At 35.7% G+C, this 27,674-nt stretch overlaps 1 pseudogene; it reads right to left on the bottom strand.

Annotated features, from left to right (window-relative positions):
- Positions 1–2,511: 2,511 nt before the first annotated feature.
- On the bottom strand, positions 2,512–3,256 carry LOC100618844 (eukaryotic translation initiation factor 2 subunit 3-like; annotated as a pseudogene).
- Between the last annotated feature and the right edge of the window lie 24,418 nt (positions 3,257–27,674).

Genomic DNA, 27,674 nt, shown 5'->3' with positions numbered 1-27,674 from the left:
TCCCACCCTTTTATGTTAAACGTTCTTGTTCTTTCCCCACAGGAGTGTTAAATAATGGACTCATTGGTCTATGAAAGTTGTTTTCTTTCTTTGTCTTCTGAGTTTCATTATCTGTCTAATCCTATATTCTTGGGTCATGTATCCCAGAAAGAGAAGTAGAGATGTGGCATTAAAAATTCCTTTTTTAATGTATTTCTAAAGAACACACCAGAATCTTTTGAAATTGATTTTAATTAATTCACCATTTGTTATTTTGGCACTGGTTCAAAGGTTATGGCTTTTCATGTTATAGTATAACACATTGTCTAAGACAAGCAGAAAAAAATCCTTTATATTTTACTTGATTGTACTGCTTTTATGAAATTTGAATGCCAATCAGTATTTCTGTATGTGGGATTTGCCTTTGTAATACTATGTCCATGTAATTTTCACTGGTGATGCTTAAATACAAAATAAGGTATCTTATGTTTTCTCAGTAATGATCTATATGACTGATTATAACAGTAATAGATGATATTTGTATAATACTTTCGAGAATTCAGTTCTTTTAATCTTCATGTCAGACCATTGACTATTATTATCCTTCTTTTGCCTAGAGGAAATAGGCTGATTTCAACTATGGCAGGATCCTAAAGCCAGATGTCTAGGAAATAGCAATATCCTCTGGACTGCTGACCTGCTTTCAGACTTGACCTCAAAGCCATCAATGAAGGGATCAAGACCTATGGAAATTGATCCTATTCTACACCACCAATACCAAAAGCTAATCAACTGTCTTCAATGGATATGTGAGCCCCATGGTTCAGGGAACAATAACTCAACCACTGTTCCTACTTTTAGCTATGCTTATACTCCAGCTACCCAAAGCCATCATCTAGGGAGGTCTCAGTCATCCCTACCAACTGCTGACAATGGGATAGAGAAGCCAGACCACACAAAACAATAAGGCATCCTGAGGGACAGACAGGAAGCAGCATGGACTTGGAGAATTCAAATTCTACCACCATTTCTAAGGACCAAATAAGCAATAAATATCAGCTGCAAACCTCTGCCTTAGCAATAGCCACAGTCATCGAAGACCTGGAAAATAAAGCCCTGGTCACCAAATTTCACTTCATTGTAAAGCAATTCACCACCAGTCAAAGATTATGGCATTATCAATAAAAATTATATTAGAAGGTATATTGTCATCTGCCTCAACATTGTTATAATAGGACCACCAGACTTCCTCTGTCTTTCTTACAGATGAAATGTCTTAGAGCTATTGTCTCCCCATTGGAATGTAAGTTCCCTGGGAGAAACCATCCTCTTATTTTGTTTTGTTTTTGTTTCTGTTTTTCCCCTTTTATTTCTACAGCTCTACTTAGCATACTGTCTTGTACACAGTAAGTGTTTTAATGCTCTTTCATTCATTCCGGACACCAATTCTATATCTCTCATGTGTAGTTTCTGATTATTCCTTATAGTGTTTTGCTTTTGTTCAGTTAAAATATATTTTATCAGGATTTTTTTCTTTATTGTCTATTATGCAAAATAATACAATTCTGTAATTGCATAGTGTAATCAGCTATAGGGGAAACTAGGTGACTCCGTGGATACAGTGTTGAATTTAAAATGATGAAGAACTGGGTTTAAATTTGAACTCAGACATTTACTAGCTGTGTGACCTTAGGTAATTCACATAACCTGTTTGCTTAGGAACCATCTAGAGGACTGGAGTTAGAAGCAGGAAGACCTAAGTTTAAGTCAAGCCTTGGACGCTTATGATATGAGACATTTGGGCAAGTCACTTAATCACTGTGTGCCTTAACCCTCTAGAGAAGGAAATAACAATAGACTCTATTATCTTTTCCAAGAAACCTCTATGGACAGCATGGTCCTTGGGAACACAAAGAGTAAAACACAGCTGAACACCTGAAAAAGTGGGCAACTTGCTTTCTAATTACTCTATTTAGCTTACCTTTTAAATGAAATCTCATGCCAAAGCAGATTGGCAACTACTCTGCAACTTATCATTTCATTTATTTATTAGTTTGTTTGTTTATTTGTTTGTTTATTTTTGGTGGTCTTCAAAATAAGTTTTATTTCTTTTAAACATTTTCCTGTTGAAACAATTTTTGAGACCTGGGCTATTCAAAGGAACAATGAAGAAATAAGAAAAAATTTGTTTCAAACAGTTTTGTTAAATGTATGATAATAAGGCTATTTTGAATGTTGTAAACATATCTTAATTTCAAACCTGCACTGATATATAAATTAGAAATGTGGTATGAGATTGATTAATTTCTGCTAAAATATGGAACAAATCCACCATTATGCCAATGTTTACACATATTACAGATACTAACTAGTATTTTAATACCAGAGATGAAATTTTCATCACAAGAATGAGAAAACTAACCAGCATTTACTAAATGTAATGAGCTAAAAAATCAATTCCCAATTATTACTCTGAAAATATACCCCTAGATTTAAATGGAATCTTTCTCTTCAGTCAAAGTTAGGCATTCTTTAATCATCATCTACAGTTGGCTGGATCTTCACTCCTCTTCTTATCTGACCTCAGACAATCAAATGCCAATGTTTCTCAACTCTTCAAGGAAGGGCATTTTTTTTTCTCCTAGTTCTGTGCAGACAGGATTAGTAAGAACAATCCTGCCTAAATCAGCCTTTACTGCACTGACTCTTCCTCCAGGAGACAAGGATCCTACATCCACCATGAGCACTTCATTCTTCAACAATTTTTGTACTTTTGCTACTTTTTTGTCACCTTCAGTACACTCTCCTAAAAATCTTCAAAGCAAGAAATAGGATATTTCCAGTTCTGTGAAGATTTCAGGCAATGCTCCAACTGCAACAAGGACCCATCCCACCATTCTTTCAGCTCAGCACAAATTTGGATCAATTTTTATTCCAACCCCAATAAGGCCTCCAGGAGCTATATACTGTGGATCATTATGCTCGGCAAAAAGTGATAAAACTTTGGAAAAGATTGGCTTACCCATGAGTTTCCCTTCACTATATTCAGAAACAATGCCAGACCTGACATCCAACCTTTAACCCTACCTTTAACCCTACCTTTAATACTCCTTTGGGAAGACTACCACCAGCCACATCATCCTTAAGGACATCCCCCTCATAACCAGGCTTGTTGAAGTCAAAAGACCAAAAAGCAATAAGTCTGGGTTCTGAAGGCTCTTGTGGGTCCTGGAATTTACTCTAGAATATATTCACAAACAACTTTAATATTATACATGTGAATCTTAAAACTGCTCAGACTCTACTTCAGAAGATTTGATTAAGCTATTCCCCAGTATTAAAAATGGAGGTACTTGGTCAGGAATGTATTGAGGACTTTTAAAATTACTCCACCCTACTCAGACAGTGCCTTAGGGAAAGATAAAGTTGAAAACTCCTGATTGAACAATGAAAAGTCCCTAACTCATACTTATAGTGAAGCTAAAGCCTTAAGGTAGGTCTATTTTTAGATCTAATACAAAAAGGTGCTCAGTACCTATAAAGGTTAAATTAGTACCTAAAAGGTCAAGCAACTTACAAAAGGGAAGCTTAACAAAAGAAGTGTGAAGTACTCAGGAGATTTATTCTAACTAGAGAGTGGTAGTCTCTCGGTGACCGAGAATGACTACTGTCTTTGTGCATTATCATCTATTGATGTACCCTCATGTGGCTTTGAAGTCCAAAGACTGAGGCACAGAGTTTGTGGCACATGGGGCATGGGATGCCAGTTGTTACAGGAGGTACAGCTGTGGCCTGGTGTCGGCGTTCATGCGCAGCGGCAAGATGTCGATGTTGTTCATCTTCAAAGGTGTTGGTGGCATGGTTAATGTGGGTTCGCCAGCTGCTTCTGACAGAGGCAGGGAGTTCTAGTTGCTTTGGTGTAATGCCAGCCTACTTCAAGTTTGACTTTAGCTGATCCTTGAATAGAGAAGGTAAGAACAAAAGAAGATGAGCACTAAGAATGGGCAGTCCTATGAAAAAGTGTCTACTGTGAAAGTTAGACATGAAAATTTAGAGGAGGTGACAGAAGAGAAAATTTCTTTAAAGGAAGGGACTTATTGAGTTGGGGTGAGTTTTTTTGGATTGGAAGTCAGTAGTTGGAGTTAATTGGAGTTCAGAGTTGGAGTTCGGAGTTGAAGTAAAGATTGGAGCTTGCTTGGAGATGATCTTGTGGTGAGTGATAAAGACTGACTCGCTCTCCCTTAGGCTCAAGCCTAGCTTAAGCCCTTTTCTACTGCTTGGCTATTCTCTCTCTCTCTCTCTCTCTCTCTCTCTCTCTCTCTCTCTCTCTCTCTCTCTCTCCCTCTCCTTCCCTTAATTCCTTCATTTATATTAATTAAAAAATCTCCATAAATCCTAGCTGACTTGGGTATTTTCATATTTGGGAATTTCCCATGGCAACCACTTATTTAGATTTTAAGTCAAAACACTAAAATTTATCTTTATCAGTTTGGTCAAAACCTTCACAGTTTTGGCATTTACAGTTTTTAACATTCACAGTTTTGGCAACCACATTTTTATGGTTGCATATAGCAACATGCCCCTCATCTGCTTCTTTCCCTGTGAACATGCCAACCACTATAGGTCCTCATTACTTATAGCTTGGATAATTATAAAAGTCTTTTAATCCATCTATCTTTCTCAAGCCATTTCCCCCTCTAAAGCATGCTTCATAGAGTTGCCAAAGTGATGGTTTTAAAACCTAGATTTCATCTTGCTTCATAGCCTCCATTGGCTCTCTATTGCTTCCAACAATAAAAGGTCAACTCCTCTTTTTAGCTTTTAAAGCCCTTCACAACATGGTCTTAACATATAATTGTGAATTTTAGATTTACTCTACCCTGCTTAGTTTTTAGAATTTTAGCAACCAGGAATGTATACATCCCCATTTAAGGATTTAAGTGTGGGGGAGGTAGGTCTATGACCTACATGTGTTAGCAAGTGACAAATCAGAAACAACTGACTGACACCCTGGGCTGTCGAAAGCCAAGTTTAAGCCACCATTGGTACATGTGAGACACAGAACATGATGTAAAGAACTCCATTATATGTCTCATCACTTCCTTTGAGGGACTTTGGACTTTGGTAGTGGAACTTGGCTTGGAGGCCTGGAGCGTGGGACCTCAGACTGTTCCTCAGAGATGACCACGTGGTGAATGTTAAGGTTGACTCCATTTTTCCTTGGCTCTTTCTGGAGGCACTAGCCTCTAAGGAGGCCCCTCATCTTGGAGGAGGCCTTGTGGCTGAAAGCTGAGCTAGATTTAATCTTCTGGGAAGGCTGAGGCCTCTGAACTACCCCTGGCTAAGACAAAGCCAGATTATATCTTCCCTTTTACTTCTATCTCCCTCATTCTTAATTTCTTCCTTCTATTGTAAATAAACCCCCATAAAATTCCATTCTGACTTGAGTATTTCATTGGGATTTAGAATTTAAATCTCTGGTGAATACTAAAAATATATATTTAATCTCAACCCTACATTTTACCATTAACATAATTCCATATTTGTTACATTCATTCCATTAACAACTTTTTTAGATAAATAGGACTTGTTATTTCTTAAAAATAGTACTCAGCCTTTTTTTTTCACCTTTATCCAGTATGTCTTGATTAAAATCCATAGTTTAATTCAAAATGTATCTAAAAGTGCTAACTTCTACACAAGGCCTTTCCTTTTTCTCAATGTCCCATTACTTTGTACTTTATTTCACACATATTTTGTATCCCTTTATATGTAGGACAATAGCATTATTTAGGACTCAATCAAACTTTTTGTCATATACTTCTTAGTCATGTGACCTATGACAAATCACCTAACCTTTCTTCAGTCCAAGTTTACTTATCAGAAAAAATGGGGAAATAATAGTGTCTTCTTCCCAGGATTTGTTAGAAAGCTTAAGTGATATAGTATATATAAAGTGCTTAGGAAAAAAAAAAACACTCCATAGAAAGAAAAGTTACTGTTATAAAACAGCTGAATTGCTCAATGGGCATCACAAGCCTGGAGTCAGAAAGACTTATCTTGATGAGTTCAATTCTGGTCTCAGATGCTTACTGGCTGTGTGACCTTGGACAACTCATTCACTTCTATTTGCCTCAGTTTCCACATCTGTAAAATGAGCTGGAGAAGGAAATGGCAAACTATTCTAGTATCTTGGCCAAGAAAACTCCACATGGGGTCATGAAGAGTCAAAAACCTTAAGAGTCAAAAAACTTAAGGACAAAAACAACAATAACAACAAAAATCACAAAAATCACAAAAAAAAAAACCCTCCAACTATATTGTTATGTGTGTCTTTTGTCACCTCAGATAGAATGCAAACTCCTGGGGGACAGGGATATTTTGCTTTTTGTCTTTGTATCCCCAGTCCCTAGCACAGTGTTAATAACATCAGACTGAAAATAAGTACTTGGTGATTGATGGAAGAGCTCAATTCACCTGAAGAATATTGCTATAATAACATGGTCATTTTTAGCTGCTCAGACTTCTAATCTTTGATGACAATTGATTTTAGATTGCTGCTCATTCTTCTTAGTGCTTGAGAGAGCCCTGACACCTCCGTTTTAGTTTTCATTCTGTCTATAAGGCTTGTCACTCTTTAAAAGATTTTGTGGTTCTGTGGAAATTTATACCAGCTTTAAGTCAGAGGACCCAGTTTAATATTCTGCTTCTAGCAGTGTCTTAACTGTATGACTAAGTACCTAAACTGCATAACTTTGGTTCCTCCTGTGATCTGCAAAATGTTAAGGTTAGACTAGATGGTCTTGAAGGTCCTTGTCAGTTCTAAAATTGTGATCCTCTTATTTTCAGGTTCTCAATGTATGCTTCTCCATAAAATCAAGATGCATTTTTCTTTGGTTAAATTCATTTAAAAAATGCTTTCTGGACCATTAAATTGTCAAACATGTAACCAAGGAGTACCTTTAATGAGCTGTGCCTAGCTGTATTCCTTACCCAGCATATGTCTGGGTGATTAAAGTCCCCCAGAGTGTGATAACTCTTGCATTTCTTCCACCTTTTGCTTTCTCATCAGTCCAGGTGGTTTAGAGTAGATTTCATCCCTGTATTGCTTCCTTTCTTTTCAATCCATAAACCAGGGCTTAAAGTGGATCAACCATTTTTGCTATCAAAGTGGATCTCTCCAAAGTTTGCATATAAAGTTAGCTTTCCCTTTTACATCTCTCCAATATCAACAAAAGGAATGAAAATGTTATAACTTGCCTGAACACCCTAAAGGGATCAGGTGGGTGTGGGGCCACCCACACTTTTGGTCTAATTCCCAGAACTGTGGCTAAAATCAAAGTTGCATTTTAGAAGGAAAAGAGGCAAAAGAATCACTAAAGTCTCCCAAGTACAGTTAGCGCCTGACTTTGAAGGTGTCATTTGAAAGAATTCCCCACCCTGTCTAACCCTCACCACACACCCAGAAGACACTACATGAAACTCCTGGTATCTGCTTCAGGAAGAGGAAGGGTTGGGTTGACAGGATTTAAAGCTATGGCTCCAGGCAGTCTGGGCACTCTAATTTGGGTGCTTAGATCACTAAGCCAAGCCTGGGGCCCCCCCAACAGCTCTCTCTATTTATACACAGATAAAGATTATACCTATCAATTTGACATTCTGGTTATAAGAATGGCTCTGTGTTTTGGTTCTATCTGTGGATGTGTTATTATTTCTTCTTGTCACCTACATCATGTTGAAAAGCATCCAATGTATCCCTTGCCCCTTCAGTATTTGTTGGGGGCTCCCCTGTCTAAGCAGTGCTTAAATCTAGCCCCCATATAGAATTTTTGAGTTTAAGTGTTCAGCAAGACATAGGTATTTTGGCTCACTTTGGGGGGAAAATGCAAGACAGAATCATTGCTCAGGTTTCTCCTGGATAGCATAAGGAGCGCCTTTCTTGTTAGCATGCTATAATAATTGGGATTGTCTATGATAGTGCTTTGACCTAAAGTAAAGGACGGTAATAATAGAAAGCTGTCTTGTTATACTCAGTAATATGGATAGAATAGTGAAGCCAAATCATTTAAATCAAGTAAAGCAAGCATTTATTAAGTTCTTAATATCTGCCAAAAGGCAGTGCATACAGCACTAGGAATGGAGTCAGGAGGACCTCAGACACTTACTCAGACACTCAGACCTTGGACTATTCACTTAATCCTGTCTGCCTCAATTTCCCCTTCTGTAAAATGAGTTGGAGAAGAAAATGGCAAACCACTCCTGTATGTTTGCCAAGAAAACTCCAAATGGTTTTGTGAATAGTCAGGTATGACTGAAATGACTACACAATATCATTATATGATCCTAAATAATATAAAGTAATTTTTCAGCATTGTTCATGGTTCTTTTGCTTTGGAAATTAAATGGTTATTTTGTTCATATATAATAGATAAAATGCACCCTTTTGATGAAACCAAAGTGTACATATGCTATTTAAATAATATCCCTAATTGAATATTTAAATATATTCAATTTAGTTAGGTAGAGTTGTTTGGGGGGAAGGTCTGGCATGGCAGTCATTTATTATATTAAATCATTTTTCTTTTTTTCTAATGTTTTTCCAACTTTTATTTAATATTTTAGTTTCTCAATGAACAATTTTCAGCATGTATTATCCAAATTTATACTATTCAAATCATCTCTCTCCCTTCTTTCTCCCCCCTTCCTTGAAATAATAAGCAATCTGATCAGGGTTATACATGTATTATCATTCAAAACATACTTTCATATTGGTCACTGTTATAAGAGCATACTCATATAAAATAACCCCCCCCCAAAAAAAAATAAGCTAAAGCGAAAAGGAATGTATTTGGGGCTGCATTCTTAGCCCAAGCAATTCTTTCTCTGGAGGTGGATTGCATTCCTTGTAGTAAGTCCTTCAGAACCATCCTGGATCATTGTATTGCTGGGTATAACTGTCTTTCACAGCTGATCATTGCCAAATATTGCTGTAACTGTGTACAATTTTCTGGTTCTGCTTATTTCACTCTGCATCAGTTCATGAAGGTCTTTCCAGTTTGTTTGTTTTTTCCTGAAATCATCATGCTCATCATTTCTTATAGCACAATAGTATTCCATCCTCATTGTATACCACAATTTTAGACATTCCCCGAATAATGGACATCCTGTCAGTTTTTTATTCTTTGCCACCACAAAAAGAGTTGCTATAAGTATTTTTATACAAGAATGCCCTTCCTTCCTTTTTAAATTTCTTTGGGATATAGCTCTAGAAGTTCTATTACAGGATCAAAAGATAAACACAACTTTATAACCCCTTGGCCATAGTTACAAATTGCCCTCCAGAATAATTGGATCAGGTCACAACTCCAACAACTTTAGACAGATATTATATATAGTTAATATGATGTAGAAAAAAGGACATGTTTGAATTAATTAAGAAGAGTCATATTTATTCCTAATTAGAGAAATAAAGCAGGTAGGTGGCACAGTGGAGAAAATGTCAGACTTTGAATCAAGAAGTCATCTTCCTGAGTTAAGGCCTCAAATACTTACTAGCTGTGTGTCCTGAGTAAGTTATTTACCTCTGTTTTCCTCAGTTTCCTCTTCTATAAAATGAACTGGGAAAAACAAAAACCACAAACCACTCCAGAAATGAGAATAACTAGAAGGAAAATGCAAAAATTCATATCATGATCAAAGTCTCTAATACTATTTATTTTGCTTAAATTATGTATTCTTAACAAGGTTTGTTATTTCAGAGTGGTTTGTCACTCACATCTATGTCCTATGCTCCATGGAAACTTTTATAATTTAATCTTATGTGAAATTTAACAGGACTGAAAAGATACTCACCAGGGTATCAATATTAGAGTGTGAAGTTACTTTCTGAAAAAAAAATTAAACCCACAGAAGTTAGAATTCTTTTAGTTATCAGGGATCAGCTCTAAGTTATATAATTCAAGATCAAATTCCATTGTCTACTGAGAAAGTACAGAAAATCTGCCAGTGGAAATATCACTTTTGCAATTTTATGACATAATATCTATATATCTACATGAGGGAAAAACAAAAACAAAAACACCCCAAATCTATTTGTTTTCCTGGCCCACATCCATTAGGTGACAAAGCTCTTTTTAATCTATAGGTTCCACATTATATAAAATTAAAGAATTTAAAATTATACTTAAACTACTTTTAGCCGTTAAAGGATTTTGTGTAAGAATCAATGAGAATAAGAAGAGCCCCTAAGACTTAAGTCTGCATTTTTCTTGGAAAATACATGGAAAAAAATAAAGAACTTCAGTTTAACCTGGCTCTGTTTCCTTTAGTAAAGATTATATATACTGTAATCCTTCAATCTAACATATCTCCTGGTGTTTATAAAGTTCAGCTTTTTAAAATAAATAATAAAGAAAGTCAGACTATCATTTTAACTTACATACTTCCAAATTTGGTCTAATTTCAATATCATTTTGATAAAGATATGAAACAGCAGGTGTGACATTGGATTTTGTTATCATTTGTTCACCACAAGCTGTCATCTCTCTCCTCCTTTCTTTATTCTCAGTCATTTTTTTTGGACCAAATTTCAAGAGACTTTTGTTATATCATATGCATTTTTAAAAAGTGTTGGAAGGAAACTTCATATCAAATGATTGATAAATAGTTTGGAATAGAGAAACCTGTAAGTGGTCTTTACCGATGCATAACCTTTATTGCATAACTCATAATGTTACTTCATTACATATTTTAACTGTTCCGTTTTGGAAAGGTTATAAGTCTTCTAAAAAATGTAGAACATGTTCTTAGTATGGAACATGCTAGCTTGTATTATAGTTCACTGGAGAAGCTACAGGAAATGATAACTTTGACTACAGCAGTCTGATAGCACATGACTGGCCAATGAAAGCCTCCAGACCAATATCCCCACTTAGGAAGAACTTGTACATACAAGAAGCATGAAATGAACAGATTGAAGTTCTTGAAATTAGACTTCCATATGTGAACTACTGGTTTTGTCATTTCCACTTGTTTTTCTCAGTTCTACTTTTTCCATAAATCCTATCCATTCTACCCATTTCTTTTAGCATTCTTAAGTTCTAATACTCATGCATTGCTCATTGAATCTTTTACTATATGGTCTCCAATTTCTACAACTCTTTGAAAAAAAACATGTAGGGGAAAAAGGAGTTTTTGATGGAAATATGATTAAAGAATTTGATGTGTCTTTTAACTATATAACATAATAAAAGTCCCATTGCCTCTCCAATAATGTTTACCACAATTTCAAGCAATGATAAATAATTCTCATTTATAGAGTACTTTAAAATTTACAAAATTATTTATTCACAACATATTAGATATACAGTACAAGCATTGATTTTTCCCATTAAGTAGATAAGAAAACTGAGGTTAAGTGAGAATCTGACTTGTTTGGATAAATTGATTCAATGAATATAGTGTTTTCAGTCTACAAAAGTATTCACTTCTCAAAAACTATGTGCAGTATGCAGTCAATTATTATAATGTCTCATTTTAGATATGAGAAAACCATCTCTGAGAAGTGAAGTGACTTATCTCAGAACAGACAATCCATAAGTAGGGGTCAAGCCAAGATCTGGTTCCAACTCTAGGGCTCATTCAATTAGGTAATGCATCATCTTGACCAAGATAAGGCAATAAACCTCCCCAGAACTAAACTTGAAAACCTAAGCCCATAAAATGTCATCTGTGAATGTCATAATGATGCATGAAAACATAAACTCCAGAAGAAAACTATGGAGGAGTAGATATACCTCCCCGATATTTTCAGACTCTCTCTTCTCAAACTAAATGCTATTTCTGTCTTTTTCCTGTGTCAGGGCCCTTCTCTCCTCTGTATGAAATGCTATCTAAATAAATCAAGGAAATCTATGTAACCTTCTTACCTATAAATAAATGTCTCTCCTACCTTCAAGTCAAAGAGAAAATGCAAACTTTGGTAATCTTACAACAATTCAAAAACCTTGGTGCATGCCTCAGCAGATCAGAAACACATCTTACCCAAATGGAAGATTGCATAGAGACAATGGGAAGGTTCTTTGACCTATGCTGTCCATTTTGGTTTGAAGTTCTAAACCTTGGCTTTCCCTCTGCCATTTTGAAAATGGCTTTTTGGAGTTGGTATCTACTTTGTTGCAGCAGGAAAGCATTAGCAATTTTCAAATATATATGAGAGATAAAATTCCTCTTTAGGTATGGGTTGGACTTTAAATACCCAAAAAAATTAAATCCAAAAAATATTTGTTAAGTACTTTTTATGGGCAATAAACCATGCAAACATGAGTGATGATGATGATGGTAAAGGTGGTGTTACTCATCACCACCTCCTTCAAGTTCCCTTATAATCCCCCCATTCTAGGATTCTAATAAATATAGTTCTTATGTCAAACTCTGGATATAAGGGAAGATTTTCTACCTGAAGGTGGTTCCACTATTAAGTGTATATTGCTATATGAAATTGTGCCATTCAGAGTCCTCTCCTTATATTCCCAGGTTAAGAAATCTAACATTCAGCCTAGAAATGAAATAATAATATGCCCATTAATGTAATTAATTGCCATCTAAGTACTATTCTGAAAATAAGGCAAACCAGACTAGATGAAGGCACCTGGATAGAGCTTTAGAAAGTGGCATATACCAATCGAACTGAAACACTACTAACATACCATTCTTCATTTTCTACATGAATTTTTCTCTAGTGTAAATAATACATGTCTTGTTTCATAACAGGATGAACATGGAAACATGTATTATATGAAAACACATGTACAAACCCAAGTGGAGACATCCAAGGACCTAGAATTAAGAGTAAGAGGTGCCCCAACAGATATCATTTAAGGAGAGCATGCCTTGTATGTGTAAAGAGAACCTTGTGCAAGAGATGGCCATTCTTGTACCAACCAAGTACTAACTACAGAATAACTATCTTGCCAAAAAGCAGGTCAGTTTAGGAGCCCCAGGAATAACAGTGACTTTAAACTACCAGCATGTTTCCAGCTTGGTCCTCCAACCATGGCCCAGGGGAGCAATTCTTATGGAAATGTGACTTTTTATTTTATTCACATCCAAGTGGAAGCATGTTAAATATTGATTAGACGTAACAAGTTTTATCAGCCAATCATTCAAAATAGAGATTTTCTTCTGGGGAAATGGAAGGATTGCTCACACTGAAAAAAAAAATCTACAGATCCTTGAACTGCTGAAATCCACCTCTGTATAGAGAATTAAAGCTTACAATAGAATTTTTGGTGCTTTATCTCTATCAACAACCAAATTCTGAGGTACAAATGTCTTTCACACTCTCAAATGACATAAAATGAAATAAATATTGTTAAATCTTTGGAAATATCATTGAAGACAATTAATAACTATTTGCTTCACCTCTGCCCCTTAAAGAGCCTATGTATCTAGGGCCATCTGAAACCTTTTATAAATCTTGCTTCCCTTTATTAGAATGTGAGCCGCTGGAGAGCAGAGACTGTCTTGCTTCTTTTTGTATCCTTCATACAAAGCTCAAACCTTTGTATACAATGACCTACAAAATACTTTTTTTATGCACTTCGCACATAGTAAATACCTACTAAATTATTTTTCACATGTTATTCTCTAGAAATCACATGAAATAAATCTAATCTCTTGCTACAAAACAATTCATCAAAACCGTGAAAACAAAGATAATATTTTCTCTCAATGGTTTTACAGTTTTTTCATTTAGTCAATAAAACCATATTTAAAAAAAACACAGCACAATTGATTCACCACCAGTTGAATAAACATATATTAAATTCAATATATTTTATTCACATCCAAGCCAAAGCATGTTAAATATTGATAATATGTAGCTAGTTATATCAGCCAAACATTCAAAAGAGAGATTTTCTTCTGCAGAAATGGAAGAATTACTCACATTGAAAAAAAAATCGACAGATCCTTGAACTTCTAAAATCCACTTCTGTATGGTGAATTAAAGCTTACAATATAATTTTTGTCTCTCTATCTCTATCATCTCTATCAACAATCAAATTCTGAGGTATGAAAGGCAAGTGTTAATATCTCTATTTTACAGATGAGAGAAGTGAATTTCATAAATATTGTATTTTTCTAAAAATGTCCTTGCATCTTGATGAATAATTTTGGTTGACAGAGTGCTTGATATAACAGAATTCATTTATATGTGACCATTATTTTCTATAGTGTCTAAATCGTGTTACATTTATATAAAGAAATATCACTTCCTGGTAATCATGGCTGCAATCTAGACGCCACACACTTCCTCTCCCTGGCACCGAACAAAATAAACTACATCAAAGGAGCATAAAAATCACCTTTGGAGGAACAGAAGGATTCCCCAGTACTCCCCAGTACACCACAGAGGCGAAGGTACATGGGGTTTGAACATTTCCACACTATAATAAAAAGGAGGAAAAGCTTGCACAGAAACATGAACTGAGCCACCCTTCCCCCCCCCCACCTCCTCCACCAAACCAGAGTGAACTACTGGAGCACTCATAGGGACAGCTAGTGAGTGGGGAACATCTCTGTCTGGGGGGGTACTCCGAGGGTCCTTGGAATCTGGGGACTGCCAGGAAAAAACACGGGAGAATCCTGCTCGGAGCAAAGGGGCACAGGGAGCTGTACTCAGGGTGGTTGCACTGAACATCTGGGCGGAGCTAAACACCAGGGGTGGACCACTCCCTGATTAACTGGGTGGAGCTGAACACCTGGGCAGTGTGGCTGTGATCAGGGGCCTAGAGCTCTAAGAAACCTCAGAGGGGGAAGAATTAGTCTGAGGCAACCTAAATTCACAGAAAACTGGCCCACATCACCCAGACCCCAGATCAAAAAGGAAAGGGGAATAAAACCACCAAAGGGATGGCTCACAAGGCCCAAAATCAAGCCTCCAGGAAGAAAGGGAAAAAGGTGACTATTGAAAACTTTTATGGTGGAAGTACCCAAGGAAAAGAGGAGAATGAGGATAAAATCCAAAAGAAATCAGAACATGCCTCCCAAAATGGAAACTATCAACAAGCTCTGGAAGATCTCAAACTGGAACTTACCCAAAAGATGGAAACCTGGAAAGAAAAATGGGAGAAAGAGATCAGCAGTCTGACAAATACGACTGCTCAATTGGAAAAAAGCTCAAATCATCCAATAGAAGGGCAGACAAAGCTGAAAAGCAAAACCAGTCCCTAATGACCAGAATTAAGCAACTCGAAGAAAGTGAGATCATAAAACAGCAAGAATCAATAAAGCAAAGCCAAAAAATTAATGAATTAGAAGAAGACATAAAATATCTCACTGAAAAGGTCACAGACTTGGAAAACAGAGGAAGAAGAGGCAACCTCAGAACTATCAGTCTCCCAGAAAAACCAGAGATAAACAATAAACTCAATATTATTCTACAGGAGATTATAAAAGAAAATTGCCCCCATGTTCTGGACCAAGGGGGCAAAATAGAAATAGAAAGGGTTCATAGAACAACCTCTATACTAAATCCCAAAAGACAACCCCTAGGAATATAATTGCCAAATTCAAGAGCTTCCAAGAAAAGGAGAAAATCCTAAAAGAAGCCAAGAAGAGGAGCTTCAGATATGGGGGGCTCCCATAAGGTGGACATATGACTTAGCGGCTAACACACTAAGAGACCGCAAAGCATGGAACACGATATTTAGAAAGGCAAGAGAGCTGGGTCTCCAACCAAGAATCAACTACCAAGCAAAACTGACTATATACTTCCAGGGGAAAGTATGGGCATTCAACAAAATAGAAGATTCCCAAGCATTTGCTAAGAAAAGACCAGAACTTAGTGGAAAATTTGATATCCAAGCACAGAAAGTAAGAGAAACATGAAAAGGTAAATATGAAAGAAAGGGAAAAGGAGATAAATCTTATCTTTTTCATTAAGTCAAACTCTCTTCTATAAAGACTACATTTACATCAAATTATATATATTAATATGTGGGGAAAATGTTTTGTGTAATTCTCAAAAATTGTATGCATCATAAGAGTAGTTGAAGAAACATGCATAGGGAAAGATTGGGGCATTAAGAAGATTTGGGGAAAGTGGGAGCAAAGAAAGGAAAAGGGAGGGGGGAACCATTGATAACACTAAGATTTACTTCAAGAAATAGGGGGGACTTAATAGAATAATCTTTCCCATATAAAGATACACATGGGAAGGGGAGGGGAAAAACTCTCATATGAGAAGGAGAGGAGGAGAGCGTGAAGTGGAATTATTTAAACCTTACTCTGAGTGTAATCAAATCTGAGAGGGAAGAACATCTAGATCCAGTGGGATCCTGAATTCCATCTTATCCAATAGGGCAAGAAAGAAAGGAAAATTAAGGAGGGGGAGGAGGGAGGGAGTATAAAAAGGGAGGGAAGGAGAAGGTGGAGGAAAAGGGAGCAAAAAAGGGAGGGGCTAGAAAGGGAATCATCTCAAGGGAGGGGACTAGGGGGATTGACCTAAAGTAAATCACTGGTTCAAAAGGAGATAGCTAAACAAGAAAGCTCAGAACTAGGGGAAGATATCAAAATGCCAGCGAATCCACAAATGACAATCATAACTTTGAATGTGAATGGGATGAACTCACCCATAAAATGGAGACAAATAGCAGATTGGATTAGAACCCCAAACCCTACCATTTGTTGTCTTCAAGAAACACATATGAGGCGGGTTGACACTCACAAGGTTAGAATTAAAGGTTGGAGTAAGACCTTTTGGGCCTCAATTGATAGAAAGAAGACAGAAGTTATCATCATGATATCTGACAAAGCCAAAGCAAAAATAGACCTGATCAAAAGGGTAGGGAAGGTAATTATATTTTGACAAAAGGGACTTTAGATGATGAGGAAATATCACTAATCAACATGTATGCACCAAATGGTATAGCATCCAAATTTTTAATAGAGAAACTAGGAGAACTGAAGGAGGAAATAGAGAGGAAAACCATATTAGTGGGAGACTTGAACCAACCACTATCAAATTTAGATAAATCAAACCAAAAAATAAACAAGAAAGAGGTAAAAGAGGTGAATGAAATCTTAGAAAAATTAGAGTTAATAGACATATGGAGAAAAATAAATAGGGGCAAAAAGGAATATACCTTCTTTTCAGCACCACATGGCACTTTAACAAAAATAGATCATACACTAGGTCACAGAAACATGGCATACAAATGCAGTGAAGCAGAAATAATAAATGCAGCCTTTTCAGATCATAAGGCAATAAAAATAATGATCAATAAGAGTACAGGGAGACCCAAATAAAAAAATTAATTGGAAATTAAATAATATGATACTCCAAAATCAGTTAGTTAGAGAAGAAATCATAGAAACAATTAATAATTTTGTTGAGGAAAATGACAACAGCGATGCAGCCAAGGCAGGACTTAGAGGAAAATTCATATCCATGAGTGCATATATTAACAAATTAGGGAAGACAGAGATCAAGGAATTGGAAATGCAAATCAAAAAACTTGAGAATGAACAAATTAAAAACCCCCAGAAGAAAACCAAACTAGAGATCCTAAAAATTAAGGGAGGAATTAATAAAATCGAAAGTGACAGAACTATTGAGCTAATAAACAAGACTAGAATCTGATACTTTGAAAAAACAGACAAAATAGACAAAGTACTGATCAATCTAATTAAAAAAAGGAAAGAAGAAAGGCAAATTAACAGCATCAAGGATGAAAAGGGGGATCTCACCTCCAATGAAGAGGAAATTAAGGCAATCATTAAAAACTACTTTGCCCAACTATATGGCAGTAAATATACCAACCTAGGTGATATGGATGAATATTTACAAAAATATAAATTGCCTAGACTAACAGAAGAAGAAATAGTTTTCTTAAATAATCCCATATCAGAAAAAGAAATCCAACAGGCCATCAAAGAACTTCCTAAGAAAAAATCCCCAGGGCCTGAAGGATTCATCAGTGAATTCTATCAGACATTCAAAGAACAGGTAACTCGAATACTATAAAAACTATTTAACATAATAAGCATAGAGGGAGTTCTACCAAACTCCTTTTATGACACAAACATGGTACTAATTCCAAAGCCAGGCAGGCGAAAAACAGAGAAAGAAAACTATAGACCAATCTCCCTAATGAATATAGATGCAAAAATCTTAAATAGGATACTAGCAAAAAGACTCCAGCAAGTGATCAGAAGGGTCATCCACCATGATCAAGTAGGATTTATACCAGGGATGCAGGGCTGGTTCAATATGAGGAAAACTATCCACATAATTGACCACATCAACAAGCAAACAAACAAGAACCACATGATTATCTAAATAGATGCAGAAAAAGCCTTTGATAAAATACAACACCCATTCCTACTAAAAACACTAGAAAGCATAGTAATAGAAGGGTCATTCCTAAAAATAATAAACAGTATATATCTAAAACCATCAACTAATATCATCTGCAATGGGGATAAACTAAATCCATTCCCATTAAGATCAGGAGTGAAACAAGGATGCCCATTATCACCTCTATTATTTGACATTGTATTAGAAACACTAGCAGTAGCAATTAGAGAAGAAAAATAAATTGAAGGCATTAAAATAGGCAAGAAGGAGACAAAATCATCGCTCTTTGCAGATGACATGATGTTCCACTTAAAGAATCCTAGCTAATTGAAATAATCAACAACTTTAGCAAACTTGCAGGATATAAAATAAACCCACATAAGTCATCAGCATTTCTATATAATTCCAACACAGCTCAGCAGCAAGAACTAGAAAGAGAAATCCCATTCAAAATTACCTTAGACAAAATAAAATACTTAGGAATCTATCTCCTAAGACAAACACAGGAAGTATATGAACACAACTACAAAACACTTTCCACACAACTAAAACTAGATTTGAGCAATTGGAAGAACATAAACTGCTTGGGTAGGACAAGCCAATATAATAAAAATGACCATCCTACCCAAACTCATCTATCTATTTAGTGACATACCAATGGAACTTCCAAAATTTTTTTTTACTGATTTAGAAAAAAACCATAACAAAGTTCATTTGGAAGAACAAAAGATCAAGGATATCCAGGGAAATAATGAAAAAAAATATACAAAGGAAGGGGGCCTTGCAGTCCCAGATCTCAGACTATATTATAAAGCAGTGGTCACCAAAACAATCTGGTACTGGCTAAGAGACAGAAAGCAGGATCAGTGGAATAGACTTGGGGCAAGTGACCTCAGCAAGACAGTATATGACAAACCCAAAGATCCCAGCTTTGGGAACAAAAATCCACTATTTCATAAAAACTGCTGGGAAAATTGGAGGACAGTGTGAGAAAGATTAGGTTTAGATCAACACCTCACACCCTACACCAAGATAAATTCAAAATGGGTGAATGACTTGAACATAAAGAAGGAAACTATAAGAAAATTAGGCAAACACAGAATAGCATACATGTCAGACCTTTGGGAAGGGAAAGACTTCAAAACCAAGCAAGACTTAGAAAGAGTTACAAAATGCAAAATAAATAACCTGGAGTACATCAAATTAAAAAGTTTTTGTACAAACAAAACCAATGTAACTAAAATCAGAAGGGTAGCAACAAATTGGGAAACAATCTTCATAAAAACCTCTGACAAAGGTTTAATTACTCAAATTTACAAAGAACTAAATCAATTGTACAAAAAATCAAGCCATTCTCCAATTGATAAATGGGCAAGGGACATGAACAGGCAGTTCTCAGCCAAAGAAATCAAAACTATTAATAGGCACATGAAAAAGTGCTCTACATCTCTTATAATCAGAGAGATGCAAATCAAAACAACTCTGAGGTATCACCTCACACCTAGCAGATTGGCTAACATGATACCTATGGAAAGTAATGAATGCTGGAGGGGATGTGGCAAAGTGGGGACACTAATTCATTGCTGGTGGAGTTGTGAATTGATCCAGCCATTCTGGAGGGCAATTTGGAACTATGCTCAAAGGGTAATAAAAGATTGTCTGCCCTTTGATCCAGCCATAGCACTGCTGGGTTTGTACCCCAAAGAGATAGTAAGGAAAAAGACTTGTGCAAGAATATTCATAGCTGCGCTCTTTGTGGTGGCCAAAAATTGGAAAATGAGGGGATGCCCTTCAATTGGGGAATGGCTGAACAAATTGTGGTATATGTTGGTTTTGGAATACTATTGTGCTAAAAGGAATTATAAAGTAGAGGAATTCCACGGAGACTGGAACAACCTCCAGGAAGTGATGCAGAGGGAAAGGAGGAGAACCAAAAAACATTGTACACAGAGACTGATACATTGTGGTACAATTGAAGGTGATGGACTTCTCCATTAGTGTCAATGCAATGTCCCTGAACAATCTGTAGGGATCTAAAAAATACTATCCACAAGCAGAGGATAAACTGTGGGAGTAAAAACACCGATGAAAAGTAACTGCTTGACTACAGGGGTGGAGGTAATAGGACTGAGGAGAGACTCTAAATGAACACTAATGCAAATACCAACAACAGGGAAATGGGTTCGAGTCAAGAACACATGTGATACCCAGTGGAATCATGCGTCGGCTATGGGAGAGGGAAAGGTGGTGGGAGGGGGGAGGGGAGGAAAAGAAAATGATCTTTGTTTCCAGTGAATAATGTTTGGAAATGACCAAATAAAATAATTTTTAAAATAAAAAAAAAAGAAATAGCAATATAATTTCCTTGGTTTTCATTTTTCTACCTTATGGATCATGATTTGATTCTGAATATCTATGGTAATTGAAAAGAGAAGTCATTAAGGCATTAAAAAGGAAATATATTAGAATCATCTTGAAATTTTTCAAAGTAACGGAGAATTTCATTGATTTTCAGTGGTAAATAAGTTGGATAAAAATCTCTCTTAATAATAATTAATTCTATTTGTCATGTTTATTGACTATCTTATTATACAATTGGCAACAAAGCCAGCATATGAAATTTGGAAAATGTGATAACTTTCTTTGTTGTACCTGGGTAGTTAATATTAGGTAATACAGTTTCCAGCAGGAAAACAATATATTAAAATAATTTTTCAGGGTATTGGTTACTTGGAAGAAAAAAAAAAGAACTATTAGGGAAGCTCAGAGTATCTGAAGTTACTCCAAATAAATGGTTGGGAACAAAATAGTCTACTGCCTAAAGTTCATTATAAGCACTGTAGCATGTTGACCATTGTTGTACAGAAGGTAATGTTTGTAGTTTGTGAACACAAATCCTATATCATATTTTTAAAGTACTTAGGGCAATACTTGTCAGGTAAAGAATACACAAATGTTATTGCCCAAGGAGATTTGTCACATGAATGAAATGGCTCTGCCAATAAATTTAAATAATTTTCTCCACTTGTGTTGCCACCACTGAAGGCTCCTTATTATGTCCTACCTAGATAATTGCAATAACATCCAAATTACCTCACTAATGCAAGTTTCTTCCAATCTAATTCTTCTTATCATTGCCAAAATAATGTTCCTAAAGCAAAGAACTGACATACCTCTGGTGATGCTCCAAGATTCAGCTCTAGCCCCACCTCTTGAACAGAGACTTCCCTGATCTTTACAGCTGGAGAGCTTTTCCCTAATTTAGCCCACATATACCTTGTACAGAGTAAAGGAGGACATTAGTTAGCATAGTTTAGGATAAAATAGGCCTCAAAATCAGAAAAAAAACAACAACAATGACTCAGATTTTCCTCTGACACATACTGCGTGTGGCCTTTCGCAGTCACCCTCTCAGTATCTGAGGAGACTCTCTTAAGTCTTCCCCATTTGTGAGTCCCTTTTTTCAGTGAAATAATGGATACAATCACAATCTATATGTATCTTTTTTATGTTCACGCTGCCTCCAATTAAACTTAAATTTAAGCTATTTGAAGGTAAAATTTTCTTTTCACTTTTGTCTCCGTATGCAAGCACATGGCACAATGCTTGATCTATAATGAATATTTGGCATATGTTTACTTATTAATTGAAACTCATTTTTACCCTGTGTTAAGGAGATTTAGTGAGAGTTTATAAGCAAATGAGGGCCTCAAAAGACTGTGTTGCACTGGAAGCAGAAGAGGGAATAAAGTATATAATTTAAAAAGAGCTCCTGTTTCTGCAGTGTTTGACATATAATTTCAATGATAAAACATGCCCATTGGAAATGACATGAAGATCATTGCAGGACAATCTATCAACAAGATTTGCGTTGCCTATTCTTCAGTCCAGTGTGCCTGTCACATGTGCAAATATGACTTTTATAGGGATTTCTTACATTATGCCCTCTATATTATTATTTGCATTATTTTCAATTATTATTATTTAATCATATATCATTAAATAATGTGACACATTATGTATAATTGTAAGTGTATTTATTATCATCATCATCATCATCATTATTTTTTTCTTGCTGCTGGACTTCAATCATTCAGGAAGAGAAAATGGTGCTTTGTGCAACCCTGCTTCTCGGGAAAGGCAACTTATGCAGGAAGCAAAATAAATGACCAGCAATGTCATTTTGGTCCTCTTTGAGGACAAAAGACAACAATCAATTATCATCATTATTAATGTATACACAGTAGGGATGGATACAAATTCACATTCATGCAATGCATGTGTGCCCATTAGGTCCAGAACTGTGATTGTATTAACAAAGGAGCATAGTGTTATAGCAATTTCTTCTGCTCTAGAGTTCCATCTTTGAAATGTTAGAGAATTGCATCGGATAGGATGCTCAGATGTAATTTGCTCATAATCACATTGCCTATATATAACAGAGTTAGGATTTTAATCCAGGGTTTCCCCCACTCCAAACACAAGTACCAAAACACCATTGACTAATCACAAAAAATGATCTAGTTGTTCTCTGAAAGCAAGAACAAAATTTGCTGACAGCATGGAGCTCCACATGAAAATATATTTGTTACCATTCAGCTTTTGTCACTTCATTTTTCTTATGTTGAAGAATTTTTCTACCAAAACATTATTTCCCCCAAAATTTTACTTAGACTGCTTTAAATTATCATGTAAAAATACTATTTTATTCCATTTCTAATTAACAGTGATGGAGAATTCTCTGTCTTATTTTTCTATCCCAAAACCACAGAAAGACAGATGAATTTGAATTAAATCCAAAATTTGGAGTTACTTACACATGCATGAGGATATTTTAGGGTCTGTGGGAAGTTCTATAACCATATGCACTCAACAGATAGAAATTAATTAACCCATTTCGGATGAAACTAAATATTGAAGTTAAACTTACTGATTTGTTTGCCAAATATTCCTTGAAATGGTCTTACTAAGAAAATGTTAGTAAACTTTTACCAAGGTTCATGTCTCCCCTTTTCAGCTCTCTCCTTTTCAGCCCATTTCCTCATTTTCCTTTGCCCTTGCTTTTCTTTATTTCACTCATCGCATATTAACCTGGTTCTGTATTGTTGTATCCCACAAAAGAAATATGCACAGTATTGTCAGTATGGAAAAAAGAAGGATTACCAGATCTCTTGAGAGAAATCTCTTCACTTCTCAAAAGATTTCCAGATGAGTTCCATAGACCCAAGAGATTTGCAGTTTAAATTAAGCAACTGTTTGAGTGTGTTTTTTTCATATTGAACTCTGACTGTTAACATTCACCTATTGTACAATGACAAGACCTTTTTGGTGGGTCGGATTATTTTTCTTTTTGACAAGTGAAGTACCACAGGAGGGAGCCTGCCAACTCTAAATGCCCTCTTCACTTTTGCCTTACTTTTAATGTATTTAAAGACATTTTCACTTAATTTTATTTGTTTTGACAGAGATTTCTTTCTCATTTTCTCTTCTTCCTAGTAAATGCTGATTTTTTTTGGATAAGTATTCTTTTTTGTTCTTTATTGTCCTACTCCTTTGCATAATCAACTTCCAATTCTATGCGGAAACTTTCCATCTCTAACACATGACTTATTTTCTTCAGATCCTACAAACTCAAGTAACATCAAGACCTCAAAAATATTCATATGGAAAGCTGAATTCATTTTTTCTTACTGAACTTTATGCTTTTCTTTCACTTAATCATTGTTGTTAGACAATCATCTAACATCAAGACAGATTTTCTTATTTTGCTTCCTAGATCAAGTTCAATATTGAAGTTATAATTTTTTAAATGCAGAGTTCTAAAATTTCTTACTCCTCTTTTTTGTAATTATTTAAACATTTATTTTGTTTTGTTTTTGTTTTTATTGTTCCTGTGTTTGGTTAATGAAAGCTTTTATTCTTATTTCAACAACCACCATATTACTCTATTATTTTCTTCTTAAATCTAAAGCATCTTCTGATAGAGACATTTTAGCAAAATAAAAATGAGCATGACACTCTGGAACAATTTAGAATTAATAATTCAAAAGTCATCTTCAATTTTGCCAACTTGCTTAAGAAACTCAAGTATTTATAATGTGGCTATTATATGCAAGGTATCATCATTTAGATAACCATGCCAAGGGGCACAAAATGTGCCCCCAAAACAGTCTGAAAAGTATGTCGTGTATAGATTTTGGTGTACAATATCCTTTGGGCAAATTTCCCAAAAGAAACATTTGAAGACAGTGGGCAAATATTTCAAGATGAAGGAAGGAGCAAGAAGAGACCAGAGAGTAGTGCAGGGAAACAATCTTCTGGAATGGGAAAATGAGGAGGGAAGGAAATAGCAGAGAAGAGAATTGATAATGCTAGAATCAACCTATCTTATCTAATTAATTGTTATTACTATGTGGTGCACTCAGTTATCTCTAGATTGCTAGAAGAATTCAACTGTTATGAATATCTTCAAAATTTTGGTGCTTTAGGATAAAATCCTGGTTGAGTTTCTCTATTTTTAGCTCTGATTTTGTGCAAAGCATTAAGAAATATACTGAGTGGGATTGGAGGAGAAACATCAATTGTCTCTGCCCTCAAAAAGTTTGGAATTTAGTAAAGGAAGTTTATCATCATCATCATCATCATCAATCATCATCATCAACATCATAGCTCACATTGATATAACAACTAAATTTTTTAACAGTTCTGTACATGTTATTTCAATTTATTTTCACAACTTCACAGGATAGCTGTTATCATTATCAACATTCTGTAGATGAGGCAGCTGGGGTTAAGGAATTTGTTTACGGTCACAGAAGGTGGGAAATTTCTAGGTGGGGTTTTACCTTGCATCTTCCTTTTTAAAAAAATTAATTTAATTAATTTATTTTTTTATTTAATTATTTTTCCATGTACACAATTCACTTTCTTTCCCTCTCTTCTTCTCTTTACCCCTCCCAGAGCAGAAAAAGAATTCCACTGGCTTGTACAAATGTTGTTACTTGATAACCTATTTCCATATTATTCATTTTTACTGTAGAGCAATTTTTTAAAGGCTAAACCTCAAATCCCATGTCCATATATACATGTGATAAGTGATGTCAAAATATGCTTTACTTTTACATTTCTACTCCCATAGTTTTTATCTCAATGTGGACAGCATTCTTTTACATAAGTGCTTCAGAAGTGTCCTGGCTTGTTGCATTGCTACTAGTAGCATACCTTGCATCCTCCTGACTCCCATTGTGCCATGTTGGAGCAACAAACAAACCAAAGAAAAAAAGAATTGGATTTTATTATTGTATAAAGAGCACTGAGGAAAGAGATTGTTTCTAGCTAGGGGAGACAATAATAGTAATACCTAATATTTTAAGGTTTAGAAATTGCATTACTTTCCATAATTTATACCACTGGATTTTTATAAAAGCTTTGTTAGGATTCCCATTTTACAGATCAGAAATCTGATGCTAAAAATGTCTAAGACTTGATCAGTCAGGGAAATTAATAAGGTACTGAGGCAAGATCCAAATCTAGCATTCTATCCACTGTATCACTTAATTGAAGACTTCATGAAAAATATATTTCATCTTTGTCTTGAAGGATAAGCTTTATTGCAGTAGAGTGAGATAGAGACAAGCAAATTTCAGATACAGGAAATAAACTGAGCAAAGTTTTGGAGATGAGAAAACACAGATCACCTTTGTGGTAAGGGTGGGTAGTTCAGCTTGGTGGGAAAGGCAGGTTGAATATTTCTTTTCACTGGGTATCAAAATAGGATATTTAAAGATCTGGAGAACTACGACAGTACCTGACTAAAGTTAAATTGTTCTATAAGTTCTTAATTTAACCTTCTTAAAGACAGTCATCAGGACTTGCTGAAATGCAGAGAATAATTGCCTATAGTTGTGATGGTTCATACAACATAGTATGGAGAATTAGATTCTAACACTAAATCCATCATGGAGTAAATATCTAAAATGAGCAAATAAAACTTGGTTTGTACAACCTATTTGAAATGGTATCCTTTTCATCACCTCTGAAATCACAGACCTTCTTGTAGTTGGCCTGAGTAACATATTTGAGGAATGTTGTTGACATTTATAACCTTTGATAACTGCAAGAAAATATACCTTCTTTGTTCTTGCAAACGTTAGTCCAATATAAATGAGGTTCCTTGTACTTAAAAAGAGATCATCCCCAAATCCAGAGCTTTAGGTTCTTCTGCTGGAGACTGAACAGCTGCTCTTGTATCACCGGCAACAGATAAATGCAAGCATTAGTGTACACATGGTCTTTAAATATCAGTTGAACATATGTTGTTGCTAATGGAGAACTGGAGGTGGCTAGTATTTTCTTTAAGTGACCTCTGGTTATGGGCTAGTCTTGGATCTAGCTCATACATTCTTTAAAAAAGGAAATATCTTTCCCACCTCTGACACAATGGCCAGTGAGCCAACATTAAAATGAAGCTAATGTATTATTATCTAGGAAAAACATACCCTCTTAAAATGATTTAATGCAACAGAGTTACTGAATAAAATATTGCCATAGTAAATAACAAAGCATTCCCATTCCCATTCCCAATATTTCCCGCTTAATCTTGACTCTTTGGCCTCTTCTCTATAGGGAGGAATGATTCAATCAAGACTAATGATGCTTGAAAAAAAGCAGAGGGCTTCTTTGCTTTGGCCATATAAAAGGAAAATGAATGTTTTTAACCATGGTCTTTATTAATGTCTACTGTAGACTTTTAGAACCTTGAACAAGTAATTATCAAAGCATTTAAAGTTTAAAAGAAATTCTTTCAAGGAAAAACAAAAAACCTGAAATGACTCACATTGAAGGTATTTGTCCTTGTGAATTTAACCTGTGATTGCTAGGCCTTTTGTCAGAAAAGGACCTTTAGTCCACTTTCAATGAGTTGGTCATTGAACTTTATTATAAATGGGAGGTTACATTGTAAATAGAGGGGTTCAGTCTTTCAGTAGTGAGAGGGGAAAGAGTGGAGACCCTTCTCCCCTTCTCAAAGTGGGGTACAGGGGAGACAGCTGATGTTTAGACTTGGCTCAGAGAGAGGTGAGGGGGTTTGAAGATTTTCCCCTTCTTCCTACCCTTCTTAGCTAAAGCTCCTCTCCCCAATTCACTCTTGTCCCTCCTGTCTCACCTCCACTACTTGAGACCAAAGGGTCTCCCCTTGATTTGTTCACTCAAACTCAGCTTGGGGAACAGACAACTTTTAATGCCAACTCAATCAGGTAATATAAAAAGAATAATGGCAGGGAAGAATGGGAAAAGGAAAGTGGGGAAAGGGGGTCCCTGTCTCTATCTAAGCCCT

This window comes from Monodelphis domestica, chromosome 5, assembly GCF_027887165.1.
Source record: "Monodelphis domestica isolate mMonDom1 chromosome 5, mMonDom1.pri, whole genome shotgun sequence".
In the NCBI taxonomy this organism is placed as follows: domain Eukaryota; kingdom Metazoa; phylum Chordata; class Mammalia; order Didelphimorphia; family Didelphidae; genus Monodelphis; species Monodelphis domestica.
The sequence above is the reverse complement of the archived record's forward strand: the minus strand, read 5'-3'. Positions and strand labels throughout refer to the sequence as shown.